The 10,913-nt window shown below is 35.9% G+C and overlaps 1 pseudogene; it reads left to right on the plus strand.

The window, feature by feature from the left end:
- Positions 1-9,767, plus strand: part of LOC116145986 — a 36,903-nt pseudogene extending 27,136 nt beyond the window's left edge.
- The last annotated feature ends 1,146 nt before the right edge of the window (positions 9,768-10,913 follow it).

The raw sequence follows: 10,913 nt of genomic DNA on the forward strand, positions 1-10,913 counted from the left end.
TGTTTTATCTGCTGCCATGGTTCACCAATTACTAACAACATCATCCAGCAAGGCATTCAGTGTGGCTTCAAGATCACGAACAATAAAGCTGAGTATGAAGCTTTGATAGTTGACCTCTCACTTGCTAAAGGAATGAGGATAACAAAAATTGAAGTCAAGTTTGACTCACAACTTGTGGAAAATCAATTCCAAGGTTCCTACTTGCCTCGAGACTCCAAGATGACAACTTACCTCAACCTGGTTAAAGAACTCCGGTCACCCTTTGAGGAATTTTCCATTGCTCAGGTCCCACGAACCAAGAATACTCATGTTGATGCATTGGCAAATCTCGGCTCTACCCTTCAATCATCTTCATCAACATCCATTCCTTTACTGTATCGACAATGGTCGACCAGTTGGAAAAATTCTTCATTCGAAATTTCAGCTAGCAGTAAGGGTCACCTATCTAAAGTTTCAATTATAAACTTTATAGACTCATGGATGACACCCATTCTTCAATACTTAGAGAATGATGAACTTCTACTTGATAAGAATGAAGCACATCGACTCAGATTCAAGGTAGCCAGGTTCACCATCCACGAGGGTCAGTCGCTTAAGAAGTCTTTCTTTGGTCCATACCTTAAGTGCATCACCCCAGAAGAAGCTAAGTATGTGCTTGTTGAACTTCATGAAGGCGAGTGTGGAGATCATGCTGGGGGATGCAACCTTTCCCACCAAGTGATAATGTTAGTGTATGCCCTAGGAACCAATCATGTTGTCGGTTTCAGGACATTATATCTTGTAAATGTATTATGAATAAAATTAAAGAAAGTGTTCTTATTTCACATGTTGATTTTCTGCTTCATTTATATTATATTATATTTAATATTGCATGTGAAATGTTCGGATGACATGAATCTTCAGAAGATCAAATCATCAAAGAATTCCCTACGCAAGTAATGTTAATTGGGCAATAACATTGCATAGTAGGCATGTTGAATGTCTCCATTGAATATCATGTGATGGTATTAGTGTGGGTGATTATAAGAGGTATGTTACTAAGGCATTAGCATGGATAAATGGTTAGTGAACAATTTATCAAATACGACTAATTACGATGAATCACATGGATGTGGTCAATGATGCATCGTAGGATCGTGCTAGTGTACCACTGATCCTTAGACTTGAGACATCACAATTGGATTCAACATAGGATGCATATGGTTCATATGGTGTATAAGCACAAGACTAGTTATGTCTTGTGTAATAAGCCGGTTTGGTCATATGTTATTCATGTGCGAGGACAAGTGATGGTCAAGATGGGATCCGTTAACTCAAAATAGTCAAATCTCGAGTTTCTAGACGTATGTCAATAAATATTTGAAAAGGTAAATCTCTGGCTAGAGTATAATGAATGTCAGATGAAAAGTAGTTTCATGTTTACGAGTTCCATTGTATCGATTGATAATTCGATTAAAGATTAAGTTAAGGGTTTTGACATACCATGAACCATTCTTAATCGAGATTAGATAATGGAGGGATTTAAGTACACGGTACATACGATCAGAATAGGTTCATTGGAGTTTACACTTCATTGTTGTTTAGGGGTTATGGAACATTATTAGACATCTACCATAATCAGTGGGAGTTTCGATTATAAAGAGTTATAACGAAACATATCAAAAACTGATATTGGGCCCACAGCTAGATTACAGTGAACCAAAATGGTCACACATAAAACCAAGCTCAAGAAGAGAGAGTAATACATATTATTAATCAGATTAATGATGTTTGGACGTAAACAGTGCATCCGAATTAATGTATTGGTGAGAAATGATTATCCCTGGATAGCTAGCACTAACCAAGGGTAATAAGAATTTATTAAATATTATTATTGAATCGGATTCAATAATGGGAACAAAAATGCATTGGTTTTATTCTAAAGAGTTAGAATATTTAATGGGATTAAAATTTGGGCTAATTATGAATTAACCATAAAACCAAGGACTATACATAAATGCTCTTTTCCAAGATTAATTTTAAAATTGTTTGAGGACTTCCTAAGACAATTTAAAATTACACTTTGTGCCCATGGTATATAAACCAAGTGTTATACCATTTTCATAGAATTGAAAGAATTGAAACAAAATCACTCTCTCGTTTTCTCTCTCACTCTCTCGGCTCTCTTTTCCTTGACTTGTGTGGATCACATTTTGAGGTTCTTCAAGTTCACTTGAAGAACTAAGACTCCAAGAAAGAAGATTCAAGTGTTGAATAGCAAAAAGTAGGTGATATTCCATCCTTACCTTGAAATTTTTTGGGCTTATGTGTTATGTTTGTGTTCTACCTTGCATCCATCATCTTGTCCATGATTTCTACACCTTTTGCATGTCCAAAATGCATAAATTCTAGCAGAAAATAGTCGACTATTATTGACCCACCATGCGATTGGACTTATCTACTTACGTAAAAAAGTGCAACAGTTGCTAAAGATTCGCTCAAGTATCCCACATTCCACCAGAGCAACTCAATTCCATCCTCATTCATTAGCCATTCATAGAGTGGGGGATGGGCATTATAGGGAAGCTTCCAACCGCACTAGGGTAACAAGTATACATGCTCGCTGTTACTGATTATTTCACCAAGTGGATTGAGGCAAAAGCATTCACTCAAATCAGGGACCAATAGTAAAAAACTTCATATGGAAGAATGTCATTTGTTGGTTTAACATACCGGAGGAAATAGTCACTGACAATGGCTCCCAATTTATCAGCTTTGGATTCCAAGGATTCTAAGAGATGTGGGGGATCAAGCTAAGGTAACTACAATCGTTGCTTGGTTGTACATTTAACTGCTTCATGAGACTTGCACTCCTTCATGAGATTTGCACTCCACATTCCTGCGGTCAAGGTTTTCTGAACTTGAAGTTGGATCGATGAATTTCAAATAAGCTAATCAAGAGTGAAGACTAGGACCCCAAATTGATGACATCTGAATCAACTTGGTTTGGTTAATAATCATTTCCATGATTAAGTTATTGAGGAATCTTCGTCATTAATGGAGAAGCAACTAAGTGGTATGAAAACCCTTTTTTTTTTTTTTTTGGTGAACAACTCATAGTTGTTTATCACAACCATTTAATGTATAGAATTTATAAGGAAAATGAGAGAGAGAGATAGAGGTGGATGTATATATGTACACAGAGTAAGCAAAAATGTAAAAGCTTTTCAAGTTGAGCATAATTAAATCACTGAACTAATCTTTTTCTCTTGCATCTATCACAAATTCGGGTTAAAATTCGAGTACCCAGTAACCGAACCGAAAAGGTCAAAACCGGTTCGTGCACCTAGTTTTGAACACACTGTTAGATCAGGTGCCTTAGAGCCTATCAATTTAGTGTAATTGACTCTAATTTATCATGTTCATCTATTAATTAAGGCAATATTTATATTATGTAATTCGTATCTCATGTATGTTATAACCATGTCCTTAGGATGGCAAAACCCTAACAAGGGAATCAAGCATTTTAAGTCTTGATTGTGAGATCCCTATGAACACATATGGTGGCCATTCTAGAAACGTCCATAGCCCTAGTATTATTCTAACCTAAGTTACAAATAATACGGTAAGACTATCATAGCGTTGAACAACCCCACTAAAAGGTAGTGATAAGTCTCACATGTCAAAGTTGTTAAGTGAAAACTTGGTACAACACATAAGTGCTTACTAGATGCAAGTTCACTGGACTGACCAACCAAAGGATTCCATGCAGATGGTAAACCCATTGTCTATGGAACAAATCCTCTTACGAATGGTGGTGCATGTGATCTTAAGACTTGAGATCACCGGACTGTTGTGTGTACGTAGTGGTACGGTTTGACACTAGCCTAACATAATCCTTTTTAGGGTTATCAGTATGGTGGTGATTGGCTACATCATAAAATGTATCATGGCTATGGTGGATCAACAAAGGATTCATCACTCCTGGTTTCGAGAAAAGTTATCCCATTACGCAGTTTGGTTATATGGCAACGACCATAAAATTATTGCCATAATGGAATTGAATAGTTGCTCAAATCTAATTTAATTCCAGTTGTTAGTTCGATAACCAAGCACCAAATACATCAAGGGGATGATCTAAGGATGACACTATTTCTATACCTCAACTTTGATGAGATAATGAATGATGAAAGGATTGGATTGCACGGTAACTATACCATTGACAGGTATCAGTTCTTTCCAGATCTCTAATCATTGGGTAGCCATGACGTCTTGCTAGAGACTAATCTTGGTCTATGAATAATGAGACAATTAATTGGTTGTTAATCACGATATTACTTACTACCAACATGATAGGGAGCTTACGGGTCACACGCATAAGGAGAGCTGATTGCGGAATGTATATTTAGTCAAAGAAGGGTTAAAGGGTATTTTGGTTTTTTCACAAAGAAAAGGGTAATTTAGTAATTCTACATGGGTAGTCACCTATGTGTATTAATTGTGTAATAAATAAATTACCAAATTAATATTTAATATATTTATTAAATATATTAGTATTGATTGTATTAATTAAATTACCCTAAGTAATATTAAATGTTTATATTTAATATTAATTGAAAAATAAAATTCCTAATTAGTTGATTAATATATATAATATATAAATACTATTAGGAAACCTAATTAATAATATTCTTATTTGGTTTAGGATTAAAACCAAACAAGGAAAAGAATAGTATTGGTTTTAAATTGCCTATATAAGACAACTTAAATTAGGTTTAGAAAGAGAATTCATTCAATCAAAAATTGAGAGACCGCCTACTTCCTCTCTAGCAATTGAGATTTTCTTTGATTCTTCTACAAGCTCTCTGTGTGGATACTGAAGTGTGATTCTACCTTTGAATCTGTTTCTGAAGACTAAAGAGAAGGAGCCTCAAAATGAAAGTAAGTAATTCGCAATCCTGTATGTGAATTAACATATAAAATAATTAAATCAATACCCGGATCATGGGATATTTAAGGTTTAATAAAAAATTTAAAAGACTATTCCAGTTGTGTATTTCGATCATATTAAACCTTACACACCCCTAGCAGTAAGCATAACCTCATTTTTGAATTTCTCATATCCTTGTTTGGATGTTTTTGAAAGTTTCTTCACTGCTGTTTCCTACCTATCTGGTAGCTTTTTTAAATAAACTATTTTTTGTAAAGTTTCTAGCCTCCTAAAATGCTTACTACATTTTGATATTGATATTTCTTAGATTGATATATCTAGAGATTAATAAAATAGAGAGATAAATATTTAAACTCCGGAGGTTTGACTAAATTTAGATAAACCCCTACTAGTGCTGGCAAGTGGCAATCATCTAAACCCCTGTCGTCATGCTTCTAAAGTTTTTCAGTTAGTTTTAAATGAATCAAGGGTAAAAGAGTAAAAAGTACTTAAATTTTTATAATAAATAAGGGTTAATACATTTACAAACCCTAAAACTTTTAAAACTAAACTCTCGAAACTACCACTTGACGTCTAAAAGTATGGGAGTTAACTGAATTTGACCGAACACAATTACTAATTACCCTAAGATATTTTGAACTTGACTAATTTACCCCAATATTTACTATTAACTCATTTAAAAAAAATGTTAAATAACTAATGAAAATTTTAAAAATTTAAGCAACACCAATCCTTAACCTAAAAACACAAATACCAAATAAAAAAGCATTAAAAAAACTTTTGAAGATCTTAAAAAATTAGGAATACTTAAAAAAAACACTACAAAAAACTTAAAAAAAAAAAAAAGCTAAAATCTAAAAAATATTTGTCAAGTTCAAATGTGTTTGTTTTTTTGTTTTTTGTTTTTTCAGATTTGTATTAATTTTTTTAACTTTTCAAGTAAGTTTTTCAATTTTTAGATCATTTTATTTTTCATATATTTCTTATTCTTTTCATTGTTCCATTTTTTAGAAATAGTTGGCCGTCTCAGTTTTATCTGGTGTAGTATTATCCCTTGTCCTCGTGTGGGCATTCTTTGCCATATCATCTGGTTCTTCTAGTGGGCTCTATGGGTGGATTGCAGTTCTTGCATTAGCCCTACATATTACTTTTTACTCACCTGGACTGGGACCTGTGCCATGGGTTGTGAACTCCGAGGTGTATCCTGAGCAATACCGAGGGTTATGTTGGGGTATGTCCGCTACTGTAAATTGAAGACAAAGATAGATAAAGGTGATGATAGAAAGGCTAGCTAACAATCGGATGATCCACTCTCTTCATTTCAATTGGGTCTCAAACCTGATTGTAGCCCAAAGCTTTCTTTCAGTACCTAATGTTGTCGGTACCAAAGCCAGTTTCTTGATTCTTGATTGCATTGTGTTAGAATTTGAGGTAGGCTTCACTCCTCACCCAATAAGGTCTTGTTGAATGAGAGGATTACCCCCTCTTATAACCTAATAGGCTTGAGCGTGCCTAGTCGATGTGGGACTCCAACACTGCCCCTCACTGTCAAGCTCATATATTGGGTCATGCCTATTATTGGAGGTAGTTGTTGGCTCTAACTCCTCACTCGTTGGTCAAACGCTCAACTCAACAGAACCTAGGCTCTGATACCATGTTAGAATTTGAGGTGGGTCTGACTCCTCACCCAATAAGGCTTTGTTGAATGGGAGGATTACCCCCTCTTATAACAGTGTTGGAGTCTTACATCGACTAGGCACGCTCAAGCCTATTGGGTTATAAGAGGGGGTAATCCTCCCATTCAATAAGGCCTTATTGGGTGAGGTGTAACATCTACTGAAAACTGTACAATGCATGCATAATAACAATAGAAAATTGGGCCCAAAGTTTTCTTTTCATTACAATTCATGTGTCTTTTATACATAAAGAGTACTTTTTACAAAAATGTATTTTAAAAGACAAAACAGGGGAACAGTGTAGCTATTGCTCCTCGCTCGCCGACGCCCCTCTCCCAACCGCCTCAACACCTAGAACCTGCATCTACAAAGGAAAATAACGGGTGAGCACAAATAATGTCAGTAAGTAAAACCTCTTAACTGTCTGTCCCCGTGTGTGACTCTTAATTCTTTCTTTTCTAATTCTGCTTCTATTTCTGTTTCTACTAAATAACATGACCTCATCTTACTGGAGGTACGGCGGATGCGTTCACACAGCACCATCTCACTCTCCATAACTATCGGGTGGAATTCACATAGTACAACCCGTTCTTAGTGACTACCAAGTGGGGATCACAAGCTCCTACTCGGTTCTCCTAACTATCGGGTGGAGACCACTTAGCACCTACCCGTTCCTCATGACTTTTGGGTAACATCACCAAGCATTAACCCGTCTCTAGTCATTGTCGGGTGATGATCACAAAGCATCAACCCGCTTCTACTAACTGTTTGATATGATCACAAAGCATCACTCACTTATCTAATAACTAATCGGATAGTGATCACAAGCATCTACCCCATTTCTATTACTCATTGGGTGACGATCACAAAGCATCGACCCATCTCTCTAAGCGCTATTCGGATGATGATCACCAAAGCATCAATCCGATTCCCATAACGGTCGGGTGATGATCACAAAGCATCATCCCAACTATACTACTCTTCTAATTCATTCTATTGTAGCATTTTTCAATGCTCTCTACCCTTAGAGTAATTTTACCCACTAAGCTCTCTACTCATAGGTAATTGCTTACACCATTTCCTTACACTTTCTTAGCTCACTCTTCCATGTACAACTAGTGCCTATGGATGGTTCATCTTCACCAATGCACTTATGAGATGCCAACATGCAAGTTGCAAGAATTAAGGGTTCATTACTCACACTCAAACCTCTATTAGGCATTTCATCAAACAACTCATGTGCACTATAAAACTCATCATAGCCATGATTCTAAAACTTTTCCTAACCATCCAAAATGGGGAAAAACCCCTTCACAAAGCCATATAAACCTGTCAAACAAAACACTTCCAAAAAGGGTTCCATAACACCCCTTCAAATCCATCTCAACTACCTTGCCAATCAACACCCATTTCTCATGTTTGCAATGAAATAAACAATCACAAGGCATAGAAATCTCTATTAATCCTTCATAGACATATTACATGCACATCACTACATACATAAGTCTATCAAAACCCTAATCAAGAAATTTCATAAATCTCAACTTGGGTTGGGTTTTACTTACCTTGTTATGGAGAGATTTCACCAACTTTTCCTTTCACTTGTTAGCTTGATTTTCCTCTAATCTTAACCAAAAGAATGAAAACCTCAAATACCAAAATGACAAAACTCACAAATCACACAACTTAAGGAGAAATCCTACCTTAGGAAGCCTTAGGTTACTTTTCCACCCAAATCACTTCAAAACCCCTTGGAAAACCTTGATCAAAAGAAGAGAGAATGTGAGAGGAGTAAGGATGGGAAGTGCGTTTGAGAAGAAGAAATGAGGGGTTTCTTTGATTCTAATTCCTTTTAATGAAATAAACACACTCATTCCCATTTGCCCTTACTCTTCTTTGAGAATTCCATCCATATCCTTTGATTCATTACTAACTCACCCCCTATAACAACATATTCTCCAGAAAATCCTTACAAATAACTCCCCATTTTCCTGCTAATTAGGGGGTAGAAAGGTCAAATTGCCCTTAGGGAAGAAATATCTAAAACTCAACAACACAATTTAACGGCCTGTCGCCGTGGCGGAAGAAACTTCTGTCGCCGCGGCGAAACTGTCCAGCAGCTCCCCCGTGGCTTCAACACCTCTTCGCCGCGGCGAAGATTCTTCTTCGCCCGCGAAGACTGAAATACAAACTTCTTCTATTTTAACCAATTTCAGGCAAACATTCAACCCAACACTAAATCAAACAATAATAACAAAAACCAACTCGAATAAGGGCGAAAGAGGAAACAATAACAACGTACCTCATGTGGGGCGTTACATGAGAGTCAGCCCACCTCAAATTCTCACATGGTATCGAGGCCAGGTTCAATTGAGCTGAGCGCTTGACCACGGTGAGAAGTTAGAGCCAATAACTACCTCCAATAACAAGCATAACCCAACATATGGGCTTGACCGTGAGGGGGAGTGTGGTTGAGTCCCACATCGACTAGGCACGCTCAAGCCTATTAGGTTATAAGAGGGGTAATCCTCCCATTCAACAAAGCGTTATTGGGTGAGGAGTTAGGCCCACCTCAAATTCTAACACATTGTTGTACTTGAAATATTTTGTGATTCTTTTCGTGTTGAGATTTAATCTCATTAAAATCAATTTTAGTATATGATAGATTCTAATCTTAGACTTGCAAAAAATCAGAACCTTACTGCAAGAATTTGATCAAAAATAAGAACGAAAATTTAAGAGAGGAAATAACATAAAATCAACCAAGCATTACGTGGTTCAACTTTAATTAGTTTACATGCACGAAAAGAGTTTCTCAACCTTTACTATGAAGATGCAGATTTTAAACACTCAAGATCATCACTCTCATACTACAATAAACTCTCTCAAATTGTTCTTCTAATTGGACAAAGAAGATAAATGTTGTCTCTCCGTGAAAATTGGAAAAGAAACTAAAACTACCCTATTTTATAGCTTCTCCAAGTCTTGTAACTTAATATTGAGATTATTTACTGCCTTGTAATCATAAAAGAGGGTCACTTGTAACTTTAGAGTCATATGTTTACATTCGTTCAGAGACTCAGGGATTGACATTTCTTGAAGTAGAATAGATTTGGAAAGAGCGAGCTTGGGGCACTAGTTACAAACAAAAAGCCTCCTAGACAGGAAAGACCCCTAAGGTTTGTGATACCCATAACCAGTGTTCGAGCTTAAATATTCCGATCGAGAAGGTTGTGTAAGGTGAGTAGCATTCCAGAATTAGTACCGAATTTAGAGGTTTCTACAGGTTCCTGTTGATGCAAATCTACAAACTAGAAATACGTTATTGAAATGTAGAACCACGTAGAAGTGTGTTAATCCTAATGGATCAACAATGGGATATACACGATGAATACACAGAAATAACATAAATAACAAAGAATGAGGATTTTTAAAGTGGTTCGATGCTTATAATGCAAAACCTACATATATGTTATGTTATTAATGTATGATATCAACAATCTAATTTACAAAATTATATGATGTTCTTGTAACCTAATTTCACCGTCTCCCAAAAAAGATATATGGTACATAGTGTTTGTTACAAGTTGAGTTAGAGATAAACTTAAATTAATGAAACAAGAAAGTTGTCGATCACGGCCTTGATTATGGGATCAGTATTCATGAGATATTTCCCATACTATAGATCATGAGTATACGTGGATGAAAAAAGTAGTTTATATTATGAATCCGACCCACGCAATATAGAGAAGAGTAGATTGTGTTGTGGATATGAGGTTTGTGTAGTCATGTACTCTGACGTAGGCCCATAGGATGAATAGTATCGACAGTGCAAATGATATTGACGGGCACTCCCAACGGCCAAACAAGTTAGGCTTGTGACAAATTCACAAGTTTTGTCCTTTTTAGCCTTTTGGAATCGTTTAGATGGGTTTTTGGACGATTTTTTATTTTTAGACGTGTTTTCAAGTTTTTGAAGTTTTGACCTTTTAATCTCTGCGATATTGCTAATTTTCCTTCTCCTTTGTCTTTTTAGATTGGTTTTTTAAAAGGAAAACTATTTAAAGGCTGTTTTAGCCGTAACAGTGAGTTAGTTTTTTATTATTATTGAATGAATTATTGAGAACTTTTTGTGTTTGTTATATCCAATCCAGTATTGAATCTTGAAACAATTCGGCGGTAGTTTTTTGTATCACTTTTTGTTTTCAGGTGTCGATCATCTTTGTTATTGTATCAGTTGTTGCTTTTTGCAATATTTTATTTCTTTCCTCAATTTAAGAAGAAAGATAAAAATGACAATAACATTT

This window comes from Pistacia vera, unplaced genomic scaffold (genome assembly GCF_008641045.1).
Source record: "Pistacia vera cultivar Batoury unplaced genomic scaffold, PisVer_v2 Contig1146, whole genome shotgun sequence".
NCBI classification, from domain to species: domain Eukaryota; kingdom Viridiplantae; phylum Streptophyta; class Magnoliopsida; order Sapindales; family Anacardiaceae; genus Pistacia; species Pistacia vera.